At 53.0% G+C, this 12,868-nt stretch overlaps 1 protein-coding gene across 8 annotated transcripts in view; it reads right to left on the bottom strand.

Annotated features, from left to right (window-relative positions):
• Nucleotides 1-12,868, bottom strand: part of CTIF (cap binding complex dependent translation initiation factor) — a 334,077-nt gene that overhangs the window by 17,226 nt on the left and 303,983 nt on the right. The gene's annotated exons all lie outside the window — the stretch shown is intronic.

Here is a 12,868-nt window from a genome sequence, read left to right on the forward strand (position 1 = left end):
CATCCATCCATCCATCCATCCATCCATCCATCCATCCGTCCATCCACGTACCCATCCATTCTTTCATTCATCTATCTATCCATCCATCCATCCATCCACCCATCCATTCTTTCATTCATCTATCTATTCATCCATCCATCCATCTATCCATCCATCCATCCATCCTTTCATCCATCCATGCACTCATCCACCCTTTCACTCATCTATCTACTCACCTACTCATCCATCCATCCATCCATCCATCCACACACCCATCCATTCTTTCATTCATCTATCTATCCATCCATCCATCCATCCACCCATCCATTCTTTCATTCATCTATCTATCCATCCATCCATCCATCTATCCATCCATCCTTTCATCCATCCATCCATCCATCCATCCATCCATCCATCCATCCACTCACCTACTCATCCATCCATCCATCCACTTACCCATCCATTCTTTCATCCATCTATCTACTCACCTACTTTCCATCCATCCATCCATCCATTCATCCGTCCATCCATCCATCCTTTCATCCATCTATCTACCCATCGACTCATCTATCCATCCATCCACTCAGCAACATTTATGAAATACCCACTGTGTGTTAAACGCTATGTAAGTACAGGGATAACAAGAGGAATAATAAGACTTATAATTTATAATCTAGTAGGGGGAAAGCAAGAGACTTGCTAGGTATATGGCCTTGCAGCATAAGAAGGAATAGTGGTGGTGGAGAACTCCAGGCATATGGCATAATAAAGATGTACAAAAGCAAAAAATGTGCATTAGCAGAGAACACTGATGAAAAAATATTTCAAGATGCCTAAAATATATGGTTCTGGGGGTGGAATGTGCTGATAAAGAAGGCAAAGGCCACATCTTAAAGGGCTCTAGATGCCATGATACCGAGTTTGGATTTTATCCCAAGGGACTGGAGAGCCACTAAAAGATTTTAAACCGGAGAGTAGCATAGTAATACTTATATTTTAGAAAGATCCTGTCTTGCATAGTGTGGATATGTAGGTAGGGTGGTGCTTGTACTGGAGGCAGGGGGACGGTTAGAAGGTTGCTGTGAAAAATTGGGGTGGCTTGAATTAAGGCTGGCAGGAAGGGAGGAGGATGTTTAAGAGGCAGAATATTTTAAGAGGCAGAAGTGAGAGTGAGGAAAAGGATGAGGTAGAAGATGGCCAGCCCCCAGGTTTCGGGTTTGGTCAACTGCATAAGTGATGATGCCATCAACAATATTGGGCAGGCAGGTGGAGGTGGTTTTAGGGAAAGTGAGTGAGTTCAGTGTTAGAAATGCTGAGTCTAGGGTCCTTGGGGATGGCCAAGGAAGATGACTAATGGGAGAATGGTAATCTGGGATCATCAGCACCCAGGGGTTAGTCAAGCCATTGATGTGAATGAGGTGACTTGGAGAACACATGGAATGAGAAAAGAGGCAGGGGCTCCCAACCTGAACACAGCAATGCCTAAAGGGTGAGAGAGGAGGAAGAATCCCCAAAGAAGGAAGAAAAGGTGGTCAGAGAGTTAAGCAGAACAGGAGGAAGTGGCGTCATGAGGGCCAAGAGTTCCAAGAAGTACAAGGTCACCAGTGTCAAAGCTCAGAGAGGTCAAGTAAGACGAACAATGACCAAGGTCCCCTGGATTTGGTGATTAGAAGAGCATGGGTGACCTTTGCCATGATGACTTCAGTGCTGCTACTGGGGCAGTAGAAGCCTGGGCTGGGCTCTGCAGGGTTGGAGAGTGCGAAGGAGGTCCGGAAGTGCAGACAGAAAGAGCACACCATTTATTTCTTTTTCTTTGGAATGAATTTCTGTACTTTCTTCTCTCTCTCTCCCCTACCCCCGACCCCAAACCCCTTCCTTTCTTTCTTTTCTTTGATTTTGGAACTTGCCTATGGAAGAAGAAAAGGGGAGGATGCTAGGGGAAAGACACTGGCACAGGGTCACACAGAATGGTCTGAGAGTCTGGTGTGGTTAAAGTAGGAGAGTCTTGAGCCCATTAAAAGGTAGAGGCGAGGTGCCAGAGTGCAGGAGGAGAGGATAATCAGAAAGGAGGAAAGGATCAAGTACATAGATCTGCCTTAAAGAAGAGGAATGTCACCCCTCTGAAGTGGGAGGAAGGGCTGGTATGGCCATGGATACAGGTGCTTGTGTAGATGCTCATGTTGCCTAGCCTTGCACCAAAGCTACAAAATTCATGCTGTTTTATGTTAATCACTCTTGCCTGCCCACAGTGCAGACACCTTCAGCAGAGGGGAATGGGCCCCCAGGCTACTTTTCCAACAGTTTAACATGGAGCCTTGGTGTGATGGCTATGGTCAGATGTCAGGAAATTTGTGGTTCTGACCTGGTCTTCAGTCCAAGCTTGTGCCCTGTGGTCTGGCTGCCAGCCCTCCTAACTAATGCAGGCGGTCACCCTAGCTGCGGACCAGGTGCTCCAGAGGGAATAATCAGCCTCCTTCCTGCCGGGCTTGCAAACCACCCCGTACAAAGTGGCAACAGTGGATGTCACATGGGGGATGCTTCATCCCACAGCTGGCCCTGGGGGCTGGAAACATAATTTGGGGCTCAGGGTAGATACCAGATTATCCAGGAGACATTGGAGCCAGAAGGCAGGGCCACAACTCCAGCAGCTCCTCCTGGGGACCAAGCCCCAGCTAGTGGCCTAGACAGGGGCTAGTTCTGTTCACAGTCCCTGCAGCCAGGAATCCCCAGGACCCTGGGGTGGGTTTGAGACTCCAGGGAAGCAGCTGTGCTTGCAGCCAGTGCCTCCCAGCTTCCCCTTTAGGCCCTCCCCATCCCTTCTGGAAGCTTCTTCTGTGCTCACTGACCCCAATCGAAGATCCCTCCTGAGGGGTGAACAGGAAATGCCTAAGGCAGCTCTGAGGTTCCTCTTTCAAGAGGGGGCCTCTGAGGGTGAACAGCACCTTCGGACTCCTCATGCTCACCTGGCTCACATATTTTGAGTGGTTGTCCAATGTGCTCTGCGTGTTTTTAAAGATCTATTTGATCTTTCTACCAGATGATCTGAGTCAGGCACCACTGCAACGCTCTTCATGTCACAGCTGCAGAAACTGAGGCACAGGGAGGGAAATGATTTCTCCAAGAGTACACAAGTAGGTGGAAAATGGCTTCACTCCTGCTCCCCAGTGAACGCCCACATAAACAGGCTGATGGGGAGAGGCCGGCCAAAGGTGGGGTGATGGCACATCCCGTTTGCCTGGAATGGTTCCAGTTTTCACCTGTCATCTCAAAGTCATTAGTAAAAGCATCCTTTCCACTCTCCAAATTGCCCTGATTTGGATAATATACCGTCACCTAGATAAGGGAGGGGTGCTGGGGGTTGGGAGTGTTTCCCAGGCCCCCCAGATCCCCTGAGTAGTCCATAGCCTTCTGGCTGATTCCATTTCCCCTCCCTGTGCCTCAGGGCCCCCATTATAAAGTGCAGTAGTGCTGCTGGCCATCTAAGGGCTGGGTAGCTGGGGTGGGGAGGAGGGCTCGGGAGGCTACCAAGTGTCCCATGGCCTACTGATGGGTAGTTATCATTTCAGGAGATCAGAACTCCTGGCTCACAGGCAGCAACTGAGCCTGCCAGCCCTCCCCACTCCCCGGGGAACAGGATGGAGTTATGGTCACTGGGAACACTGGGCACAGCTCCCCGCTGGAGCGCAGGGCCCCGGGGAGAGCAGCTGGAGGAGAGAAGGGTGGAAGAGTGGTTACACCCAGCTCCCCACTAGGTAGCCCAGTCAGCAGTGCCCAGCCTAGGGGGAAATCTCTGACCCTTCCCACTTAGGCCACCCTCTCCAGGAAGGACTGTATTGTATGTCTGAATCTGCACAATAGAGCTCCTCGAGACGGGACAGTTCGGGCAGCCAGGGGCCAGTCCTGGGACTTGGGGTAGGTGGGAGGCTCCCCTCAAAGGCCCACAGGTCTCTGAACTCACAGGTCCCTCCACAACCCCAACCTCCATCAGGCTGGGACCCTGGGCAAGCAGAAGGGTAGGGCAGGAGGCTCAGGCTGCCATCTGCTCCTAGCTGAGCCTCCTCCCTGCCCCCAGCTCCAGCCCCTTCCCCCAGTCCCTGCCCCTGCTTCTGGCCCCTACCTCCGCCCACCTAAGGCCTGGACTTGACCTTGCCGGCTGTGGGGGCAGGGTGTGATAAGCGTCTCTGTGGAGGGAGCTAACTGCCTGCAAAGGCATTTTCCGCTCTCTAAAGTAAACAATCAAACAGGAAATTAATCGAGAAACCCACATCAACGGAAGGTTCAGGTTGTGATTTTCACAGCCCCAGAGCCAGGAAATTCAAAGTTATAGTTCCCATAGTAACTTGCCTGTAGACAGCAACTGCTGGGCTGGAACAAGGCCCTGAGGGGTCACCTAGGCCAGCCCTGGCCTCCGGAAAGCATTGCCCAGCAGTAAGTCTGAGAGTCTCGGGGTAGGCTGCTCTTCTGAGGCAGAACATTAATCCTGGGAACTCTGTGAGGCCAGCGCTCTCCCTTCTGCGCTAACAGGAATGGGCGCTCGGCTGACCTCTCAAGGATTCCGTTGTCCCATCTTCTATAATATATTCCCGTACTCCCTCTAGCACTCCCATCCACAGGCCTGCGTTCTATAAAATGGGAATAATACTCACCAGGCCTCCTGCCTCAGGCTGCAAGGCAGCCAAGTGTGGGGCTGAGCGAGGCCTGATTTTTCACACTCACACCCCACCACCCTCATTCTACTTAGTCCCATGAGGCCCGACCTCCCCATCCCCAAAGCTGCTGGATCTTGTAATTGCTGTTGGCCCATCCCCTGCTTGCTTCTCTTCCAAGAGACATTTCAGTTGACTGACAGGTCCAGGAGCTTCGAAAACAGCCACCAAGGCAGCTCCATTACTTGAACATCCTTGGCTTCCACCCCCTGGCAGGACCAAATACGTTGATATTAGCTCAGTGCACACTTACTGCCCCCGACTGAGAACCAGGTAGATTTAACGAAACCGGAGGCAAAGCCTCCACCTTCCAGTAGGTAGGGTCTGTACGTCTTGGGTGGAGTTCTCTTTTGTGTGTGAGCACTGAGGAGTCCCTGCCTGGCAGGAAAGGAGATAAGGGCGTTGGAGCTCAGCCTCAGAAGGAAACAGTCTGGAATCCTTCCCTGAGAGCCACCCTGCCCTCCCACCCGAGATGGCCACTGATAGCTGCCTGGCCTTATCAGCCAGGTACGGGACCCCTGGGATAACACTGGCTGAAGAGACAGCGAGTGCTTCCCAGGCACCGGGCCGGTGGGAGAGGGGCCTGCCTGCCTGCCCGCCCGCCAGCCTGGCCCCCGAGCCAGCGTCTTGAATTGAGCAAAGCAGTGGCAAGACAGAAGTGGCGCCTGCTAGAAAGAGACAGAGCGTCTCCTTGATTTCCTAACAGGCCCAGCCGCATGCCAGGGGCGGACAGCCTGGCCTGGCTTGCGAAACAGTCCTTTCCTCCTCTGGGTAAGCTTCCCTGGGGGCGACTAAACCACAGTCCAGTCACCCAATTCCCTGGAGGAGCTGGGCTGAGCCAGGGCCATAAGGGCGCTGCCCTAGGCAGAGAAGTTGAGTTCTCTGCCGTCCCAGAGGGAAGCTCAGGGAGGGCATGGCCGCAGAGGCCACCCACCAGCCCAGAAGGAGGGTCTCCCCATGACCAGAGCCCAGGGGCCGCGCCAGCCACGGGTCCCCTGCCTGCTCACCGATTGGGCACAAGATTATCTGCAAGGTTATGCCAACCTACAGTTCCCTGAGCCTGGGAAGAAGCTTCTTAGAAGATTATTTATGGGATGCCTACGTTAACCAGGTGCCCTCCTAAATGTAGGGAGTTGTTACCAACCCGAGACTTTACAGAGCATGAGTTGGGGAGGGCATAAATAACGAGCAAGGGTCATTGGAGGACTTAGAAAAGGGACACACTGGCTCACTCCTCTGCCACCAAGCATGGAATTTTGAAGAAACCTTCGCTTAAACCATGTCCTTTTCTGCATAATAGTCTTGGCATGCTGTATTTAAGGAGGGTCAACACTTGCAGTAGCCTAGTTCCCAGACAGAGGTGCGCATCTTCTGGGGTGAGGGTGGGGGTGGAGTGAAGTTGCGTGGCAGGAGCTGGGTTGGAGGGCTATCCTTTGGGTGGAGTGCAGCTGGTTCTGCAGTGGGTTTGGGCAGAAGGCAGTAACCAAGGACCAACTGGGTAGGGACAGCTGGGCCGGAGACAATGAAGCTCTGTTAATGTTCAGAGAAGAATCGGGCTGTGTTAAGGGCATAATTAGCATTGTGTTCAGAGGAGCAGCCAGGCCTGGGCTGAGAAAAGGGCCTGGGGCTGCCTGGGGATTTGGTAAGTACTCTTTGCAGGGATTTGGTAAGTACTCTTTGCCAAGTCTAAGAGACTGGGAGATAAGAAGTTAATCGGCCCCTGGAAGTTTGTTTGGCTTTCGAGTGCTACCCTTAGCAGAATATGCATTTTCATAATGGGCAACTCTTTTTCTAAGTTGAGATGATCTTTTTGGATGAATGAACATGCGAGTCAATATTTTATCACCTGTGCATTCTCACTGTGTTCAACTGACCAGGCTGCATGGGGATGAGGGCTTAGCCTGGCATTCAGGTGGCTCGCTGGGCCACTTCTGCTCTGGGCCCTACAGCTTTCCCACCTCGACTCCTTCACAGACCTCCAATCCACCCAAACTCGTCTGTTCACAGGTCTAAGGATGCATCCTGCCCTTAGCTGCCTCTGGTTTTTGCTCATGATTCTCTCGGCTGAGCATCCCTTTTCCGATCTTGGCTCCATTGACCAGATCCCTTAAGACCAACCGTAGGAGCCTCCTCCAGGAAGCCTTCCCTGATTTTCTCTGACCTCTGCAGCGAGAAGACTGACCACTACCAGCCTGGGAGCAACTGTTGCTTCTACCTAGTTCTAGGTCTAGTCTAGCATCTACCTAGACTAGCTTTTCTTCGCACTGCTCACACAGGCATGTGAGTCCACCTGGGCCTCTCGGAAGACCTGAAGACTGGATTTGAAAAAGCATGGCTTTCTGCTGGCCGGGGTGAGGCCACTTGGAAGGGCCTCTGTGCCCCGGGATGCAGCCCCCCAGCGACATAAGGCCTTGGAGCACAGCGAGTCCTGCACCCAACTTCTCCAGGGAGTCTGAAGGGGGTAGTAACAACTTTTCATTCATTCACTCATTCAACAAGGAGGCACAGATCCTGGCCTTATAGATTTATGAGTCTAGGAGGGAAGACAGATGTTGCATAAGCAGATCAGCATTTGGAACTAAGGCTGTAAAACGAGACTGGCTGGATTCTAATCCTGATTCAGTCGCCCCACTAGTCATGTCGTGCAATACAGGCAACCCCTGTGTCTCAGTTTCCTTACCTGTAACGTGGAGATACTAATATTATCTCCTGCCAAGGGTAGTTGCAAGGATTAAAGAAGATGATGTGGAATGTTTAGGATCGTATCTGGTACACAGTGAGCTCAATCAGTGGTGGCTGTTAGCACTGAGTGGGCTGCAAGTGGCACAGTGTGGAGTATGCTGTAGGGTCAGTGACTGTTCTCACCTGAGTCAGGAGAGGAGACTCAGGGACAGCTTCCTGGGAAGAAACCATTGAAGCTACAGCCAGGAGAGAGGGGTGAGGAGAGGAGGAGAGGGAAAGACACCACAGGCAGGGAGAAAAGTGAGCCTGGAGTGCTCAGAGAGAGGACGGCAGGGTGAGGCTGAGAACAGAAGGTGCTGAGCCAGTGAGAGGGCTGGTGGGGTCATTCAGGGGAAAGGAGACAGTGGCCTAGCCAAGCCGTGGAGAGGGAGAAAAGTGGCGGCCAGACTCAAGAAAATCTGCAAGAGCTGCTGCTCACAGACCCTGGGGACTGGCAGCAGGGTGGGGGTTGGTGGTGAGTCAGGGACGGCCTTGGGGCGGTAGCAGGCACAGCCTGGGGGTCCTTCGGTGGGAGGAGGTGCAGGCTTGGGGAGCAGAAGACGGGTTCCACTAGGACACTTAGAGTTTGAGGGGCCAGTGGGCAGGCCTAGGGAGGTGTCAGGGAGATGCACCTGGGCCTGAGATGCAGCTCTGGAGTTTGGGGACTGCTGCTGCCCTTGAATCTGCCTGTGACCAACACAGGTTTTGGGGCCTTCCCTGGCAAATCGCTATTGCTGCCTGTCCGTTGGCAAATCCCTTGACTTCTCCATGCTTCTGGTTAAGGGGCCACCAAATAAATGAAGTGTTGGAGAAGGTTGTAAAGATGAACACAGTGCCTAAGTGAAGGCTCCTACACTAAACTCTGCATTGGCCCCGAGGGAGACAAAGGTTGTGCTGTAATGCATATGCTTTGAGCCCACCCAAGTGTGCATAGCTACAAGCCTCAAGCACGGAAATGCTGTGTTGTGCTTTCTATGAAGTGTGACTATAAAGGCGACTTGTTTCAGGGGGGCACACAAAAATCAATCTGTATATTTCCTCATATTTTCTCCAGTATCTGCCTGTGCAAGGGTCCAGGTGAGACATCTTCTAGGCGGCCACTGCATTGAGAGGCTCATGTGAGGCGTGGGCAGCCCAGTACGCTCAACTCTAGGAGGGTACTGGCTCGGGAAGGCAGCGCACCTGCCGTCCAATAGACATTTCACTCAGGATGAAAGTTCAGTGTGGGCTCCAGGTCCTGTGTGAGTCTCCCCACAAGTCGATGGGCTGTTGATGTACCGGGGTGTTGGGAGAAAAGCAGGAAGAACAAACAGGTGCTTTGTTGCTGTTGTTTCTGGATTTTAATTAATGCCAAGACTACGCACTTGGAGAAGTGAGAACTCTTCCTACATTAGGGACACTGATAGGGAGCAAGTTTGGGGAAAAGTAGAAAAAAATCAGTTCTTCTATTTTCCGATGTAAAATAAAACCCCGGGGAAGATGGACTTTGTTTTTAAAAGTCTCTCTTCCTGAGTGTGCCCCCTTTCTGGCATTGGACAGCAAAACCAAATCAGAGTTCCAGAGACAGCTCCACTCCCTTCCCATCAGGGAGGGCGTGGGTATGGGGGATTCTTAGCCTCACAGTCACCCAGCTGCCCAGGGCTGCTGGGACAGGCCGGTGGCGGGCAGGGGCTCAGGGCACGTGGGAGCAGGGAGAGGGATGCGCACAGTGGGGAGCTCCCAGCCCTGTGTTTGTACTGGATCCACCTAGGAGAGAAACAGATCCCAGCCCTCACTCTTTGATTTTAGGGCCATGTAGGGCTGTGGGGGCCTAGGAATCTGTATAGTAAGATCTCTGGGTGTTTCTGGTGCAGTCAGAGTGGGCACCACTGAGAAAAATCTCTCTTCAGGTGGATGGGAGTGGCAGAGACTCCATAAATGACTGAGACCCTCTTCTTAGCTCAAATTGCCTTTGTTCAGTTTGGGCTGGGCTCACCCAGGCTCAGGTGCCCCTAGGCCCATAGCTTCCACCCCTACCTTCAGGCACGTCCCCTAGCCCAGCCCAACTCCCAGGCCACTCCTCCTCCTCTGAGTTCCTGCAGCACTGAGAATTTGAACCCCGGATGTGCAATGAATAGCGGTCTCGGAGTCCTCTGAGTGGGGGTGTATGCCAGGCCCCTGCTAAGTGCTTGATGGGACTTAGCCCCCTTCTCGCCCCCACACTGTGAGGCAGGCACCAGTGCTCCCTGGCTCTAGGGAGGGACTCTGGTGAGCGCAGGGATGAAGATTTGGATCCCAGACCATGAGGCTCTTGTACCTCTCGTTACCAAGGTGTGTATGAGAGGCCCCGGGAAAGGAGACCCACAGCCCCTGGGCATTGCCCACCCACGGCTTGGATGGGAGCCAGGAGGAGCAAGACGAGATCCCCAGTCCTTGGCAGCTCATAACCCTGGGCCTCACTCCTTTGCCCCCAGGCCAGGCAGTACAGGCTTCACTGTCAAACCCTGGCTGCCTCAGTTTCCTGCCCTTCCCCTCTCCTTATGCAATGGGAAGGGACAAACAGCCCAAATGTGGGCAGGGATGCAGGACTAGTAGCTGACAATTTCCCAGGGTGTCCCAGTGGGCCCCGGTGCCCTCTCAGCAGGCTGATGGCAGGTAATGTGGACTAATCAGGGGACACACTCACAGATGGCATCTACATGCGGTGCCCAGGAGGAAACCAGAGGCACAGCTTGGGTGGCAGCAGGGCCAGCACCAGAACTCAGATTTCCTGACTCCTAGCTGGTTGTTCCTGCACCAGGCAGAGAGGAGAGGAGTAGAGGAGGAAGGCCTGGCTAATCCTTACTTGGGCATGACCAATGGCAGTCTTCTGGGGCTTTCCACCCTCCTTCCCTGCCCCTCTAGGTGAATGGCAGGTGCTGGCAGCCCAGGGGGACCTGGTGGGATGTTGAGACCTGGAGTGCTGAAGTGACGGGGTTGGTTGGGGATCTCACTCACTGGTGCCTCATAATCACCCAGGCCTTTGGAGTTGAGGTGTGAGAAGCTGGAGGGTCTGCCTCATACACATCTTAGGGGGCACGAGGGTGGTGGAGGGATCCCCTAGAGGCCAGTGGTGATCCCCACTGTCCTCCAGGCAGAGCAGGCAGGACCCACACAACACTTAGAATCAGGCCTTGAAAAAGACCAGGCTGAGCATGGGGACCCTGAGGGGCAGCCCAGGGCCTCTCTGGGGACTGCTGACTGTGCTCAAGAGGGGGCACCTGACAGGACCATGTCAGCCCCAGGAGAAGCACAGAACACACTTTTTAACTCTGATCTTGTTGCTGGGATCCTGAATGCTCCAGAGCACAGTGGGAGCTGCCTCTTTAGAGAGGTGGCTGCTCGGGGAGGAGGGAGGTAGGGACTGGAGGTGGGCGCGCTCCAAGGCAGTGGCTCCTAGGGCGGGGGTATGCATTTGTGCCTTCCTGAAGCAAATGTTCATGGGCTAGAGGGCCTGGGGTCATGGGGACCAGACAGCCTGGGTGCCTGTCCCCAGGCCACCTACAGTGGGGGGCAGATGGGTAGAATGACAAATGCAAACAGGGTGCTGGGAGAGAGCCCTCTTTGGATGCATGAGGTGATCAGGGCAGGCTTCTCTGCAGAGGAAACCCAAAGGCTGAGTGGGGGGAAGCCAAGTCGGGGGTGAGGGTGGGTGGGGGGCTTGGTGGGAAGGGACAATGACCGACAGTTCCCACACCAGTCCCCTCTCCGCACCTGGCCCGACATGTCCCATTTGATCCTCACATGGCCCCGTCGCTGCTTTACGGACCATGCCGGAGGGTGGAGATCAGATGATCTCCAGTGCGCCCAAGGCCACTCATGGGGGTCAGGGAGCTGATTCCCAAATCCAGGAACATGCCTCGAAAGTTTGGTGCTCCCTTCTGCACTGTGCTTATAGATGTGGGATCCTTAGCTTTCCTAGGAGCACAGATCCCTCTGAGGATCCCAATGAAAAATCTGCACCTCTCCCAGAAAAATGCACCTCTACACAGGTTCACAGATGTCTGCATACAATTTCAGGGTTCTCACACCCTGAAGGCCACCAAGGGCCCCAAGGACATGAACCTTGCATAGCACAACCTAAATCGTCAATGGCAATGTCTTAGGAGTGTAGGACAGTGACTGCCTCGGTAAGGCCATCAGCACAGCCATGGCCGCACATGTCATCCGGAGGATCAGGTGGCCTTTTTCTGTGGCTTTTGAGGTTGAGGCCGGGTACCCTTGTGGCTAATGCATAACGCCAGGATGGCCAATAAAGACACCATAAAAGTTCCCTACTGTGTGCCTGACATTGGACAGATTTAATCTCCAGGTCTTCTGGGAACCCTGCAGAGGTAGGGGCTGTTTTCTCACTTTACTGATGGAAACTGAGGCTCAAGAAAGTGAAGGAATTTGTTTCAAGTCCCAGACAGTACCATGAACATGAGATTTGAAATCATGCAAGTCTGACATGCAAACCTTGGTTCTTTCCATTTTCCCTTCTCACAGAAGGGGCTTTTCGCTTCCCGGAAGCCGGCAGGGAGTTTCTCTAAAGCGCAGGTTGGAGTGGTCAGAAAGGAGTGAACTGACAGCACGGGGAAGGCTCAGCACATGCCAGCTCCACACAAAGGAAATGACTCACGGCAGCCCTGCTGCTCTCGGGCTCCGGGGGACACATACACATTTCCTGTGTCTCGGCTAGAGCCTTGGGCAGTGTGAGCTGGCAGGGCAGATCGCTGAAGGTGGCTAGAGATAGAACACCACCCAGCTCTGCATCCTGAGACAAAGAAGACTTTCCCTGGGCTCATATGACAGAGGTATGTTGCCTCTGGGCCTCAGTTTTGCCATCTGTAAAATGGGGTGAAGGTCAGACTAGACTGGGCATATTCAGTTTGGGATCCCCCTATTGACAGCATCAGCATCACCTGAAAAACTGCAAATTCTCCTTTATGACAGTGGATCTCAAACCTTAGTGTGCATTGAAATCATCTGGAGGGGAGTTTCTCACTCAAGAACCACAGCGAGATCAGGGATCAGCGAACTACAGTCCACTGGCCAAATCTGGCCACAGCCTGCTTTTTATGGCCCATGAGCTAAGAATAGTTCTTTCCATTTTTCAGTAGTTGGGGAAAAAAAAATCAAAGAATATTTTGTGACACATACAAATTATATGAAATTCAAATCTCAGTGTCCATAAATAAGGTTTCGTTGGCACACAGTCACTCTCAGTCATTTGCATATCGTCTATGGCTGCTTTTTCCACTATGAAGACAGAGTCAAGGCGCTTGCTCTCCTGGTTTCATGCTGCTGCTCGTGCTCTACACCTCACAGGGATGTGGTTAAACTCGGCTTTGCCTCTTGGCCTGCAGAGCCTAAAATATTTACTATTTGGCCCTTCATACAAGACATTTGCCCACCCTGATCTACAGAGAGAAGGGAAAGGAAGAGAAAGGGAGGGGGAGGGG

This window comes from Rhinopithecus bieti, unplaced genomic scaffold (assembly GCF_001698545.2).
Source record: "Rhinopithecus bieti isolate Rb0 unplaced genomic scaffold, ASM169854v2 scaffold_57691, whole genome shotgun sequence".
In the NCBI taxonomy this organism is placed as follows: domain Eukaryota; kingdom Metazoa; phylum Chordata; class Mammalia; order Primates; family Cercopithecidae; genus Rhinopithecus; species Rhinopithecus bieti.